This window comes from Prionailurus viverrinus, chromosome B1, assembly GCF_022837055.1.
Source record: "Prionailurus viverrinus isolate Anna chromosome B1, UM_Priviv_1.0, whole genome shotgun sequence".
Classification (NCBI taxonomy): Eukaryota; Metazoa; Chordata; class Mammalia; order Carnivora; family Felidae; genus Prionailurus; species Prionailurus viverrinus.
This window is the reverse complement of record NC_062564.1, coordinates 58,954,720-58,969,253: the sequence shown is the minus strand read 5'-3', so window position 1 is coordinate 58,969,253 and position 14,534 is coordinate 58,954,720. Positions and strand designations below refer to the sequence as shown.

Here is a 14,534-nt window from a genome sequence, read left to right as displayed (position 1 = left end):
GTGTGTAGTATAAACAATATTACAGAAAACCAAATGTGTAAATAGACTCATTGTTGCCCACTTACAAGAGATCCTTGGGATAATCCCCCATGTAGAAACTAATACACTACCATAAAAGGATTTAGGATTTATTTATAAAAGGATCATAGAAAGCAGATATGATTGATTAATAGCCTCTGTCTATTCTCTACTATTCTCAGAGTCTATGTGCTTCTTCCCAAAATTAGGCTACATATCTGCATTGACAGAAGAAAACATCTAATGTCTGTAAATCTCTTGTTAGACTTGTCCAACAGTGTTCCAAGTTACATAAAAGTGTTCTTGGATATTATCACAGTGCCATGAATTTGACCTTGATAAAAGAAATGAAAGAGTCCTGAGAAGTTTGACTGTATTGTGAGCACTCCCACTATCACCATGGGCACAATACCAACTGTGTAGTCCAGAATTGTATTATTTGAGAATATTCAATTCTGCCCCGGTAAAAAAAAAAGAAATGGTATAAGAAATAACACTCACGTGTTAAGCAGATAAGTTACTAACCTGTGTCATATGGTGGACAGGTAAGTTAACAGGACATATACTTTTGAACATAGGTAGAAAAGTCTGGAAAGACCAAGAGATGCCTAATATTAGTGAGGCACTAAACATATGAGAGGCATCTAATCATTAAGCACTAATATACTCATGACGTACTCAATATACACGAAACACTCAACATTCACAGGTCTCAATTCTGTCGCCCTGTGTGACATTCACACTGTGTCCCACATGACCTGCTCCAAAAGTGCAAAACCTGTACCTGCTCACCGGGTTAACTGGCAAGCTACAGAGGTGCCCAGGTACTCTTGCCCCTGCATCTCTTTAAAATATCCAGAGTGTCATTGGCTTAGGCACCTTCCATCTCTGAACCCTTGCTCAAATATCAACTCTGGTCCTAATTACCTAACCATGAACAGAAAGGTTAATATGCCAAAAAGAGAGACAAGACATATTAGCATTGCATAACCACATGTTTCAAATCATGTGTCTTTCCTCTCGACTTGTACCTTATCTGAAGTGTGTTAATTTTTCCCTCTTGCTTCTCATGGTATGTTAGCCTTTGTGACCCCTGAGATAGCTTATCTGGTAGTATATTTGGGGGGTATCATTGTATGAATGTAATTTCCCACACAACACCAAGCAGGTACTATCTGGATATTACTTGGAATTGTATGTTATAAGGAATTTCAAAAGAGTGCAACTCTTTTGCCTAATATCCTATAATTTTTAACTCTGCACTCAAAAAAATTCCAGACTTTGCTGGCAAATCCTTAATTTTGGTAGGTCCTAAGATATGTCCTTAGAAGAATTTTTAATCTTTTAAATTTTCCAATAAACCAGATTAACAATTTTTGGAATATTTATTTTGGTAGAGTTTGTTTTAATTGGAGGAAGCTAAATTTCTTGATCCTACAAAGGTCACTCGAGTGGCCCACTGATTACTGCATATGCTGGGTGACCAGACCTCACTGTTCCAGGATTAGATAGCAAGAACTTTTGGGATTTTTTGCCTGTTTGTTTAAGTGGTATAGTCTGAAATTCAGACTTGTGGAAATATGTGTAATCTTTTAGCTATAACTTCACGTAAGACCTAGAGACAAGGGAAGGGCAAAGGGGGGGTTGAAAAAAAGTTACACTGAGAGAAATGTGATTTGTGGGTTGATGCCTGCACTGAATCAGGAAGTCAATGTAAATAGTGATTTGAGTCTGTGAGGTTGTCAGCTGGTGCAAACAGATATATGAGCCAAAAAATCTGGTGCTTAAGCCTATTAAGGCATAAAACCCTTTTGGGTGAGGGTTATACAAAGAGGATTTCCTTTTCTCAAAACAACAACAAAAAAATCAAACACAAGCAAAACAAACAAAAACCCCAAGCCAACTAGTGTATCAGGGAAGGAAGGAGCACTCTTTTACCACTTTTGGGTAGGTGGCTGTGCATTTGAGAATAGTGACTCCTATCTCTCTTTTTGTTTTTGAACTGGAATGCCTACAACTGTTATCTTATGCCCATCCCACCATGGTATTTTGGGAGTGTTGGGAGTGGATAACTTGCCTCTTTAGTTTCACAGGTCCACATAGTTTCACAGGTCCACAGATGAAGAATTAATAGATTACAGGCAGGAACATCATCTTCATTTGATTTGGAAGAAATTTTAGACTTTTAGCTGATGATATTTAGATTAAGAGGAAGTTTTGAACTTCAGGTTGATGCTATGTTGGGATGAGCCCTTTCAGAACCTTGGAAAAGGGTGAATGTATTCTATTTTATCTATAAATCATCAGGGGCTAGAGGGCAGACTGTGGGAGGTAAATTCTGAGATGGCCCCAAGATTCCCATGCCCTGAAGTACATGCAAAAATATCATTGCCTCTCCTTCACTGTGGGCCAGACTGTGAATATAGGGATTTCACTTCCATTATAAGGTTATTAATCAATTGACTGTGAATTAATAAAAATGAGATTATGATGGATGGGCTTGACTTAATTGACCCCTAAAAAAGAAGTCAGAGAAATTCTCCTGCTGGTTTTGAAGAGGTAAACTACTATGTGATGAGAAGGCCATGGAGTTAGGACTTGAGGATGGTCTCTAGGAGCAGAGAGCAATTCTGGTCAATAGTGAGTAAGAAAACAGAGACATGTTGCAATAAAACAGGGACCTCGGTCCTATAACCAGAAATGTACTGTCACAGGACCCTGATTAAAACCCTTTTCTTTTATATACAACTATCAAAAAGGTGTTGAAACTAGAATATTGGTGATATTAATGCTATTAGAGTGCTATGTACCTTGAAGATACAAAATATATATGTAAGTCAGATATTCATTACTCTCTTGTACTGGAGGGCCCAAGAAGCATACAGTCAAAAGCTCTGGTATACAATTTACAGTTTAATAAAAATTTGGTAGGGAAGCAAAGAAGGTTCTCTAGCATATCCCATTTTTTTATATATGTATAATATCTTTGTATATGCCTAGAAAGGTCCTGGAAAGTTCCCCCAAGACACTTAATTGTATGTTTTTTGTGGACAGTGACACTAAGATTGGTCAGGTTGTGCAGGACACCAACTTTCAATTTGTATTTTCTGTATTCTTTCAAAATATTTTAACTCATTGTATTAGCTTCCTAAGGCTGCTGTAACAAAGCAACACAAACTGAGGAGCTTAAAAAAAAAACCCAGAAATTTATTTTCTCAGTTCTGGAGTCTAGAAGTCTGAAAATTAGGGTGTCAATAAGGTTATACTCTCTTTAAGGGCTCCAGGGAAGAATCCCTTCCTTGTTTCTTCCAGTTTCTGGTAGCCCCAATTGTTCTTTAGCTTTTAACAGCGTAACTCCAGTCTCTGCCCCCCTCTTCACAGAGTCATCTTCCTGTCTTTGTGTCTCTTCTCTTCTTATAAGGTCACAAATAATACTGAATTAGCCCATCCTGATGACCTTACCATGATCACATTTGTAAAGAACGTATTTCCAAATGAAGATATATTTAAGGGGGAGGGGAGGAATCTTTTGAGAGGACATGGTCAGCCTGTAATAGCCATGGCTCGCTCTTAATTGAAAACAACTAATGTGCGACATGCTACAAGACAACGTCCTTCGTCTCTTTAAAACATCAATATAATGAAAAATTGAGGGAGGAGCTCTTAGAGATTAAAAGAGATTTAAGAAACAACTGAAATGCAATGCTTGAAACTTGATAGGATACTGGTTTGAAAAAAAAACTGCAGAAGAATTTTTTGCTTAACAATTGGCAAAATTTAAATGACTGGTTATTAGATATCAGGCACTTATTGCTAATTTTCCTAGTTGTGATAATGGTATTGTTCTTGTGTTGGGGAAGTTGTTATTCTTAGGAGATGCATTTTTTAAAAACTTGTTTAATGTTTATTTATTTTTGAGACAGAGAGAGAGAAAGAGAGGGAGAGGAAGGGGGGAGGGGCAGAGAGGGAGACACAGAATCCTAAACAGTCTCCAGGCTCTGAGGTGTCAGCACAGAGCCCAACAAGGGGCTCGAACTCAGGAGCTGCAGATCATGACCTGAGTTTAACACAATGCCTTAACTGACTGAACCACCCAGGCGCCCCGCAGTTGCACGTTGAAGTATCTAAGGGTAAAGTATAATGTCTGCATCCTAATTTTCACATGCTTCAGGGAAAAAAAAAATCCAAATATAAATGAAGCAACTATAGCAGAATTTTTGAATGTGACTGATCCTGTCATGCCCATGATTAAAAGCCTTCAACTATTGTTAAGTTGAATTTTTTCTTCACAAACGTTAAGTTTTTAGTATTTATCAAAAATGTTAAATGAACAACCATTGCGTATGAATGTGCAATGTACTATTCTATTAGGTTTTCTGGATGTTTGGACACTTTCTTATTTATTTTTGAGAGAGAGAGAACGTGAGCAGGGGAGGGGCAGTGAGAGAGGGAGACAGAGGATTTGAAGTGGGATTGGCGCTGACAGCAGAGAGCCAGATGGGGGGACTCAAACTCACCAATCCTGAGATCTTGACCTGAGCTTAAGTCAGACACTTAACCAACTGAGCCACCCAGGCGCCCCTGAACATTTTCCGAACAACTTGGAGAAAAAAACTACTTACAAACAAAACTTTCCAACCGTCCCTGATTATCTAAGGTAAGGCATAAACTCTTTGGCGTAACTGCTGACTTCTGCATCATCGTCTCAAGTCATCTCTCCATTTTACATCTCGCACACTATATTCAACGCCAGCATAACATAGAACTTCCAATTTCTTCCTCCCTTACGTGAAATTTCTACCAGATACTGTTTGTTTTCCCCACCCCAACTCCTGTCCCTCAACTTTTTTTTTTTCAAAATCCAGGTATCAACTCTTCTGTAAAGATTTCTTTCCACATTACTCTCTCAGAAGGGTGCTGCTTTTCCTGAGCAGTCATTCTTTACTGCACCGGAATATAAACCCCTTGAGCCCAGGTGTCAGGTTTACTGAATTTTGGCTGGTACACGTTACTTTAATAAACACTTGCCAAACTAAAATACATTCAATTCGACCGTGTAGAAATTGAAATCGGATTACCCATTTTCTCCAAAATACTTTATTTCCAAGCATTATTTTTGAAACTGCGTAACGGCTAAATTCGGGTTATCAGTTTTCTCTGCATGTTTATCAGGCATATAACCCTCCCCCCTGCCCCGTCCCTCCACCACGACATATAAGGCGAGGTAAGGCCGCTGCTTTCCCTGCTTCCGACCTAGAAACACCGGCAACATTTGGTGCTTAATAAGGCCATTTCTCTCGTTCTGTTTTAGGAAGTAGAGCTCGCGGATGGCTGCCTTTGCCTTTCGCTTTTGGCGCCGAAGCTTGCCGGGATTTCACGCGCTGCTCCGGGTCTTCTGCCGGCGTGGAATTGGGAGCTTCCGAGGATGCTGGGTACAGCGCGCGCCTGCGGCCTTCTGAGAATGCTTCCCCCAAGGCGGCCACCGCCTGTCCTTTCGCGAGGTCACCAGAGGGGCAAATAGCAAAGCGTGAGTGACGTGAGCTAATCGCCAGGGAAGGGTTTCACACCCAGCGCGGCCCCTCAGGGCTGGCTAGCTCGCTTTGCTCCTCCTCCTGCCGCCCCAGCTCCGGCCCGCCCACCGTTTCCACATTGCCCAATGGGTGCCGACGCGCCTCCAACCGCGGCCGGTGGAGGAGGTATTCGGCGGCCGGACGCTGAGCGGCCGTTCACGTCAACGCGGTGACGTCACGCGTAGACGCACCTGTCGGGCTCCTGACTCCTGCTGTTTCCCTTCCCCTTCCGTGGCTTGGGGCCGGTGTGGTCCGGAACCCCAGCCCGTTTTTACAGTGCCAGTTCGCCTGCGGCCGGGGAGTTGGGCTGCGTAATGAGGCAGGAGGGTGTGGTGGGCTGAAAGGCATTCTACTTCATTTGCGAGTTGGAACATGGATTCAGTTTTAGTCTTTTAAGAGGAAAGTGAGGTTGGAGATTTTTATTTTTAATTTTAGGTGGAAGCAATTGACTTTAGGGCCCTCCAAAGGAAGCGGATTTAACTTAATGCTGCTCCCGTGTTTGGAGAGGACAAAAAAAAAAGGTCCTACCTGGCAAAATTTCCGTAACCTCTTCGGTAGAAAACCCAAGGTATCGTTTAAATCGCAATAGTTTTCGTTGTGTGTGAAGCTTTCTTCAGGTGGAGCTCCCAGGGTAGCTAGGTTTTTAGGTTTGAAACAGATGCAGAATCCAAAGGCAGCGCAAAAAACAGCCACCGATTTTGCTATGCCTCTGAGCTGCAAGGTGAGTTGCATTGTATGAGTGAAGATTTGTTAGCTGTTATGTTCACGGATTTTGGGTCAACTGTGATGCCAGGGCTGTCATCTTGGTTTATCTTATAACAGAACCCTACATGATGTTAACCCTTCCCTGATTAGGTATATTCCCTCGGACATTCTATAAGATTTCGCCGGTTTCCTTTGGGAACCGTCGAAGGACCTTTGAATAGAGTGGAAGTAGGTTCCAGGAAAAGATTAATATTGAACTCAGAGATTGGGTTTTGCTTGCTCTAAAATTGCCCAAATTTAAAGTTAATACTCAGTTTTTTTTATCTTTGGTCTAAATTTATGTGTATATCAAGACATAGTTTGTGTGTATATATAACATTTGTGTTTTGATATTAAACTTGGATCAGAAACTACCTTAGAATCTCAATTTTGCATATAATATACACTTTATTTGTATAGCACGTTAAACTAGAGCACATAGAAAATTACCTATACATTATGCTTACGTTTAAGATTTCTGAGATTTCTGTTTCTTTTGGATTAAAAAAAAAGCACTTGTTTATGAGAATTGAATCACCCTTTTCTTTTTTTGGTAATTCAAAACTTCAGTTCTGCAGACTATACTATAAACTTTTTTGAGCCATGCGATTTAGTTATTGCAGCATCATTGTGGCTTTTGTCATCGATTGTTGAATCTTTTCAGAAATGCTTTGCTTTTCATCTCTAAACAGTTTAATTTACAAGATTCTTTTCTTGAGGTCGGTATGAAAATAATCTAACTGATGTCAGTCAATTTTACATGCCTTTGTGAGTCACTAGAAAATACTGTGTAGCTTGAGAGTTACACATAGGAGTTAAAATGCTAGTGTATGTATTGTTGATTTTCATCTTAAAAGGTGCTGCTGCTGACTGTTGTTACATAGTATGACTTAAAAACCAGGTGTGTGACCTACAGATATTTAGCAGACCGAGTATGTTTTAATGACCTCTGGTTGATAGGAGCAGTCACTGTTGGCAGAATCCATGGCATCCCCCTCCCACACCCTACTTCCCATACTCTTCGAAGACTGATTGTTTGCTTGGAAAATGGGTCAAATTATTTTAAGAGGTCAATAGAAATGTATAGTACTTACATCTTGGAAATTGTGTTTTAAGCATGTGATTTCAGTCATACAAAGTTCATTACAAATGAAAAAATCCAACTTGGTAATGGGTATATACAGTTCAGGGGAACAGAATTGCTGAGGTTATGGTTTTATATTAATAAATTGGCTATTTTCCAGGTCATGTTGGTGATAGGCTTTCAATTTCCTGTCGTGTGACATGTTGGTAATAATTTTCAGACCACTCAGGAAGCCAGATTTGATCTCTGTGGTGGGTCAGATATCAAAGCAGTATCCTGTGGCATTTGGCCACTCTCACTGCTTTGTAGAACCTTCATCTAAGTTTCTAGTCAGACTCGACAGCAGTGATCTAAAACATATAATATGATATAACAAGTGTTAATATTTATTGAGTGAATTCTGTGGTTCAGATTCATTCCTAAGTGTTTTTTTGTGGATTATCTCAATTATGACACCAACCCCATGAAGTAGGTACTTTGTTTTTCCATTATACAGATAATGGAAAGTGAGGAATAGAACAGTTATTTAACTTGCCCAAGGTCTCAGTTAAGTGTCACAACTGGCATGATCTCAGAGCTCTTGCTCTCAATGGCTGCACTGTATTTCAGGTAAGACTAGTCAAAATGCCAGAAGAAAAGTTAGGATGAGAGATACGGCACCATAGGTTCATTTATTTTTCAATTATAAAAGTAATGTGAAATTACAGAAACTCTGGGAAATAAATTTTTGCAACTTTCATTCTATTATAATGAACTCTTTTTGTGTGTTTTTCATATGCACATTCACACGTGTATATATATTGTAGCTGTGATTTATTTTTATTTTTAAAAATGAATGTTCTTCAGTTAAAGTACAAAATGTAGGACCAACACGTTGAGAAACTGCCCATTTGTATTGCTGAAATACAGAGAGATTTGATCTGCAACTTTGCAGCCAGTTAATATTTTTTGCCCTTTTGAATAGTTGAACAGTTTCTGTCCTGTAAAATCATGAAAATTATTTAGTCTTCCACAGCATCTTTTTGTTTGATTATTGTTTACCTTTCTTTTTTTCTTATAGTCTAAGCCTTATATTTGTGTTTTTACTTTTAAAATCATCTAGTATTTAACTTTTGAATGACTAAAAATTTTTATGAATCTAGGAAACTTCAGAGTGTCTACTTCCTTTAGCAGGTTATTCATTTAATACTTCTTTTGAAGAAAAATGCAAGCACAGCAGTTTGGACATGCAGCTAACTTAATAGTAGAGAAAATAGCAAGTAATATTGCTTTGGGGAGAAATCAGTTTCATTGTTGTCATATCTTGTATGTGGTAACAATGCGTATCAGAATAAATTCTGTGATGTTCTGACCTAAGTTTTATGATGTTATATGGGGTGGAGGGGTCATTCTTTGGTAAAATAAATTTGAGAAGCTTTTCACAGATTTAGTGTTTACTCCAGGTTTTCTCAAGAGCCATATGCTGTTAGCCATTACAATTCAAGAATGGGGTATGCTTTATTATCCAAACTTATTTGACCATGAAATCTTTTACTGGACTTGTATTCTGTATGCATACTCATCTTCAAATATTTTAGTTGCCTTTTTGGCTCCATAGCATGATTCATGTCAGTAGTTTTGCTTCAGTTAACTTCTTCTCCCATCTCTGCCCCATAAAATCCCACTTATCTTTTAAGGTTGAAGTCAGTTGTGTCTCTTCCAAAGGAGGCTTCTCACCTCAGTTACACTGAGATGAGCTCTTTTTTCCAAGCTCTTATAACACTACTGCTGTTTTCTGTGATATCTGTCATATATTGCCTTTTATTGTATACATTACTTTATAGGAAAGTATTTCAGCATTGCTCTCAAGGACAGTGTATAATGCAATTTATGCTGAACTTTACTGAAAGCTGTAAGGCCTATACAAATATGCCATTAATCAATAAAAGTTGTCTATTTTTTTTTTACAATGTCTGATACATTAGTAGGTATTCTGTAAACATTAGTAAATGAATGAGTGATTATGTTGAAATTCATTGTCACATTTTGATTTTTGACCAGTACTTAAAAATACAGTTAAAATATTTATACAGTTATGATATTTATATGAGATGCTTAAAGTATTTATATGAAAATGCTCCTTACACACAAATGGCTTACATCAATCAGCGTTTTACCTCTGATATTATGCTTGTGAAACTTTTGTCCATCTCTCTAGTTGCTAATATTTGGGATTTCCATTCTTTTTTCAGTGATATTGTACCTACTTGTCTATTTAGCTTACTAGCCAGCCAGGTAGCTGACTGATACACCTTTGAAACTTAGCCATGATCCTTAGCCCTACCCAGTCTCCTTTCTGAGAGAGGTAAAACTTGACTGGGAGCTATGGAAAATTGGTGTAACTACTTCAGGCTGTGGGTCCCTTATCCACGAATTTGCAGTCTTCCTAGTTCTTCTTCCCACCCCCCAATTCAGGTGGCATACTACTTAGTGTTTGCAGTTTGGGTGCTAGATTGGTGCACTGAATGAAGGGAACCACTCCCCTCATTGTAGTGTGGCCTTGAATAGGACTTAAAGCTTACATATCTAATTCTATAGTTGGAAAGAACACTCTGATCTTGAGTCCCATAAGATGTAGAAGAATGAAATTTGTTCTTCCAGCTGTTTTGAATCAGTTAGTCAAGTCAGAAACCTAGCACATCTCTTAGATTTCTTCACCGTTCCCCACAGTTTATTATTTACCACATCCTCTTAAATATTTTTCAGAATTCTTTTCACTCCATATTGTGATGTCTTAGGTTAATTATGCCTTCAGTATCTCATATTTAGGATTATCCAGGGTTCTACTGGAATTAGGGTTACCTAACTCCTCTTTCAGCGTTTTGCTCTTCTAATCTGTCTTGCATACTGCTGCTACTGTTGCCTTGCTAAAATTCGTATTTGGTCATGTGGTTTATCTTTTAAAACTCTTAATGGTTTCTCTTGTGTATAAATGAGTAATTAAGTTCCTTAGCACAGCATATGAGCTCCTCCCTTTCTGATCTGGCCTATGTCCACCTCTCCAGCTACTCTCCAGTCCCTTACCTCTTATTTAAGCTACCTAAGCAGTTTTTATTATTATGCTGCTGTGTTTTTGCATGGTTTTTTTTGTTTTTTTGTTTTTTGTTGTTGTTTGTTTTGCTTGTATTGACTTTCACCTCATCGTTAGCCCAGTTCACTCATCCTAATCCTTCAAGTACTCAGCTTAAACATTCCCTTTATTAAATGTTCACTTTTAAGGATGCCTGGGTGGCTCAGTCGGTGAAGCATCCGACTTCAGCTCAGGTCATGATCTCACAGTTTGTGGGTTTGAGCACCATGTCGGGCTCTGTGCTGACAGCTCAGAGCCTGGAGCCTGGTTTGGATTCTGTATCTCCCTCTCTCTCTGCCCCTCCCCCACATATTGTCTGTCTCTCTCTGTCTCTTAAAAAATAAGTAAACGTTAAAAAATTCTTTTAAATAATTTAAAAAATGTTCACTTTTAAGACTTTTCCAGGTAGCATGCTTATTCCTTTTCAGTGTTATCGAATGCCTTCTATATACCTTTCCTGTGATATTTATCATACCATACTGTAGTTATTTGTATGTCTTTTGCCTTCACTGCTTTGGGAATAGGGACCATATTTTACTCATTACCCCAGCACCTGTCTTGTGCCTGGTACATGATGGGTACTGAGTAAATGGTTGTCAAATACATTAACAAGTGACTCTGAAAACTAATTTTGGCTACAAGGGAGATGACAACTGAGATAGGGAATGTAGGAGAACAAGCAAGTTTGGGACAAATATTCAGTTTCGTTGAATTAGAGTTTGCATAATATCCAAATAGAGATGTACCATCCAAATAGAGAAGTATTTGTTATTTACTCATAAGTGTTAATTGACCCATCAAGATTTTGTAGATATAGATAAGATTATAAAATTTATATGGAAAGGTAGGGGCACCTGGGTGGCTCAGTGGGGTGAGCGTTTGACTTCGGCTCAGGTCATGATCTCACAGTTCATGGGTTCGAGCCCCGCATCAGGCTCTGTGCTGACCGCTTGCTCAGAGCCTGGAGCCTGCTTCAGATTCTGTGTCTCCTCTCTCTGCCCCTCCCCCGCTCATGCTTTGTCTCACTCTGTTTCTCAAAAAGAAATAAATGTAAAAAAAATTTTTTTTAGTTTATATGGAAAGGTAAAGTAACTAGAATAGCTAAAGTAATTTTGAAAAATAAGAATAAAGTGTGAGAAATTAATCTATCCAATTTCCAGCTTATTTCAGAGCTAGAGTAAGCAAGACTGTGTGGTATTGCTGAAGGTATAGACATATAGATCAGTGGAACAGAACACAGAACTCTGAAATAGATGCACACGAATATACCCGACTAATTTTTGACAAAGGCAAAAGAAAATAAAAACAAATCAGTGAAAGATAGCTTTTTTCAGCAAATACTGCTGGAACAATTGGACATGCAAACATCCACCAAAAAAAAAAAAAAAAAAAAAAGAAAACCCAAAAAACGAAGAACTTCAACCTATGTCTTAACACCTTATACAAAAAGTCACACAAAATGGATCATGGACTTACATGTAAAATGTTAAACTTTAAAAATATAGGGATGCCTGGGTGGCACAGTCAGTTAAGCATCTGATTCTTGATTTTGGCTCAGGTCATAATCTTACTGTCATGAGATTGAGTCCCAAGTCAGGCTCTGTGTCGGGTGTGGAGCCTGCTTAAAATTCTCTCTCCCTCTTCCCCTGTCCCTCCCCTGCTTTCATGCTCTCTGTTTCTCAGAAAAAAAAAAAAAAAAAGAAAAGAAAAGAAAAAAAATTTAGAAGAAAATATTTGGGGGGTAGATTTCTTAGATGACACCAAAAGCATAATCAATAAAGGAAAAATTTATGAATTCAACTTCATCAAAATTAAATATTTTGCTCAGTGATAGACCCTGTTAAAAGGAAGAAAATCACAGGCACCCAGCTAGCTTAGTCAGTGGAGTATGTGACTCTTGGTTTCAGGGTTGTGAGTTTGAGCCCCACATCGGGCGTAGAGAGTACTTAAAAAGTACTTAAGAAAAAAGTCAAGCTATAGAGTGTGAGAAAATGTTTGCAAACAACATATCTGACAAAGGACTGGTATCTAGAATATACTAAAGTATAAAACTCAGCAGTAGAAAAGCAATCCAATTAGAATATGGGCAAAATACATGAACTGTCATTCCACTAAAGAGGATAGGCAGATAGCAAAGAAGTACAAAAAAGATGTTCAATATGATTAGCTACCAGGGAAATGCAAACAAACCGCAGTGAGATATCACTACACACCTATCGGAATGGCTAAAATTAAAATTGGTGACAACGGGAAGTTCGGGTAAGGATGTGAAGAAACTGGATCACCCATGTATTTATTGTTGGTGGGAATGTAAAACTGGCAGTTCCTTAAAAAACTAAACATGCAGTTACCATATGACCCAATTAATGCACTCCTTGAGTTTTATCCCAGAGAAATGAAGACTTGACTGCATACAAAAACCTGTACATGGATATTTATAGCAGCTTTATTCATAATACCCAAAACCTAGAAAAAAGCCAGATATTCTTCAATGGGTGAATGGTTAAGTTATGGTACATCCATACCATGGACTACTACTCAGCAATCAAAAGGAAAGAACTATTGATACATAGAGCAACCTAGATGAATCTCTAGAGAATTATACTGAGATCATGACCTGATCCAAAATCAAGAGTTGGACGCCCATCTGATTAAGCCATCTAGGTGCCCCAACATGTTCTGTATCTTGATTGTACCATCAATGTCAGTATTTGGGTTGTGATTTTCTGTAGTTTTGCAAGATGTTACCATTAGCAGAAACTGAGTAAAGGGTACACAAGATATCTCTGTATGATATTTTACAACTGTATGTGAAATCAGAATTATTTCAAAAAGTTGAATAAAAAAATACTGAACACTTAATATGTGTTAGGTACGATGCTAATGACCACCGATTATGGAATATTGAACAGAAATGGACACTGTGCCAGATCTCACAATATATTCTAGTTGGGAAGACAGACATTAACTAAATAATCATGTAAATAAGTATAATATTACAACTGTAGTAAATGCTATAAAGGAGAGAATTAAGAGCTAACAGTGAAAATTTGACCTAGTTTAGGGAGATTTGCCCAGGTAGTAAGTAGGTCAGAGAGGCTTTCCTTATTAGTTGCATGACTTTGGGTAAGTTATTTAAACTCTGTGCCTCAGTTTCCTCATCTGTTAAATGAGGAAAATAATAGTACCTAACCTTTAGGGTGATTATATTTAATACAAGTATAAACAAGTTAATTTTTGTCATGTTAAGGTTAATGCTGAACATGTAATAAACTGTTTAAGAGGTTTTTTGGGGGGGGGTGGGGGGAGGGTGCCTGGGTGACTCAGCTGGTTAAGCATGTGGCTCTTGGTTTCAGCTTAGGTCATGATCTCATGGTTTTGTGGGTTTGAGCCGTATGTCAGGCTCTGTGCTGGCAGCACGGAGCCTGCTTGGGATTCTTTTTCTCCCTTTCCCTCTGCCCCTCCCCCACTAGCACTGTCTCTTTCTCTCTCAAGATAAATAAACTTTAAAAAAAGTTGTTTTTTTTTTTAATGTTTATTTGTGAGAAAGTGTGCTCACATGCACAGGTGAGGGAGGGGCAGAGAGAGAGGGAGACAGAGAATCCCAAGCAGACTCCACACTGCCAGTGCAGAGCCTGATATGGGGCTTGAACCCATAAATGGTGAGATCATGACCTGAGCTGAAATTGAAAGTCCGACACCTAACAGACTGAGCCACTCAGGTGCCCCTATTTAAGAGTTTGTTAAATAGATGTGAAGAATGAGCAGGAAAGTTAATTAGGTGGGGAGAAAAGGGTATGTTCAAGCTGAGGAAGCTGTAAGACAGGAAACAGCCTAGTTAGGACTGAGGAAGATCAGTCAATCTAGAGGACTGCAAGAAGTACATGCTTCAAAGTGAAGCTAGAGAACTAGGCAGAGGCCAGGCTGCAGGGCTTTTGTCTGCTAGGTTTAAGAGTTTGTCTGCTAAAGTTGGTGAGAAGTGACTGAGGCTTTAATCCATGGAGTATGG

General features: G+C 38.7%; 1 protein-coding gene across 2 annotated transcripts in view; it reads left to right on the top strand.

Moving 5' to 3' along the window:
* The first annotated feature begins 5,786 nt into the window (after nt 1–5,786).
* CLCN3 (chloride voltage-gated channel 3) overlaps nt 5,787–14,534 on the top strand; it is a 97,022-nt gene continuing 88,274 nt past the window's right edge. For both annotated transcript variants that reach the window (XM_047856181.1, XM_047856178.1), the window contains exon 1: nt 5,787–6,309. The gene's annotated coding sequence lies outside the window, so the exon portion shown is untranslated. The remainder of the gene's footprint in view (nt 6,310–14,534) is intronic.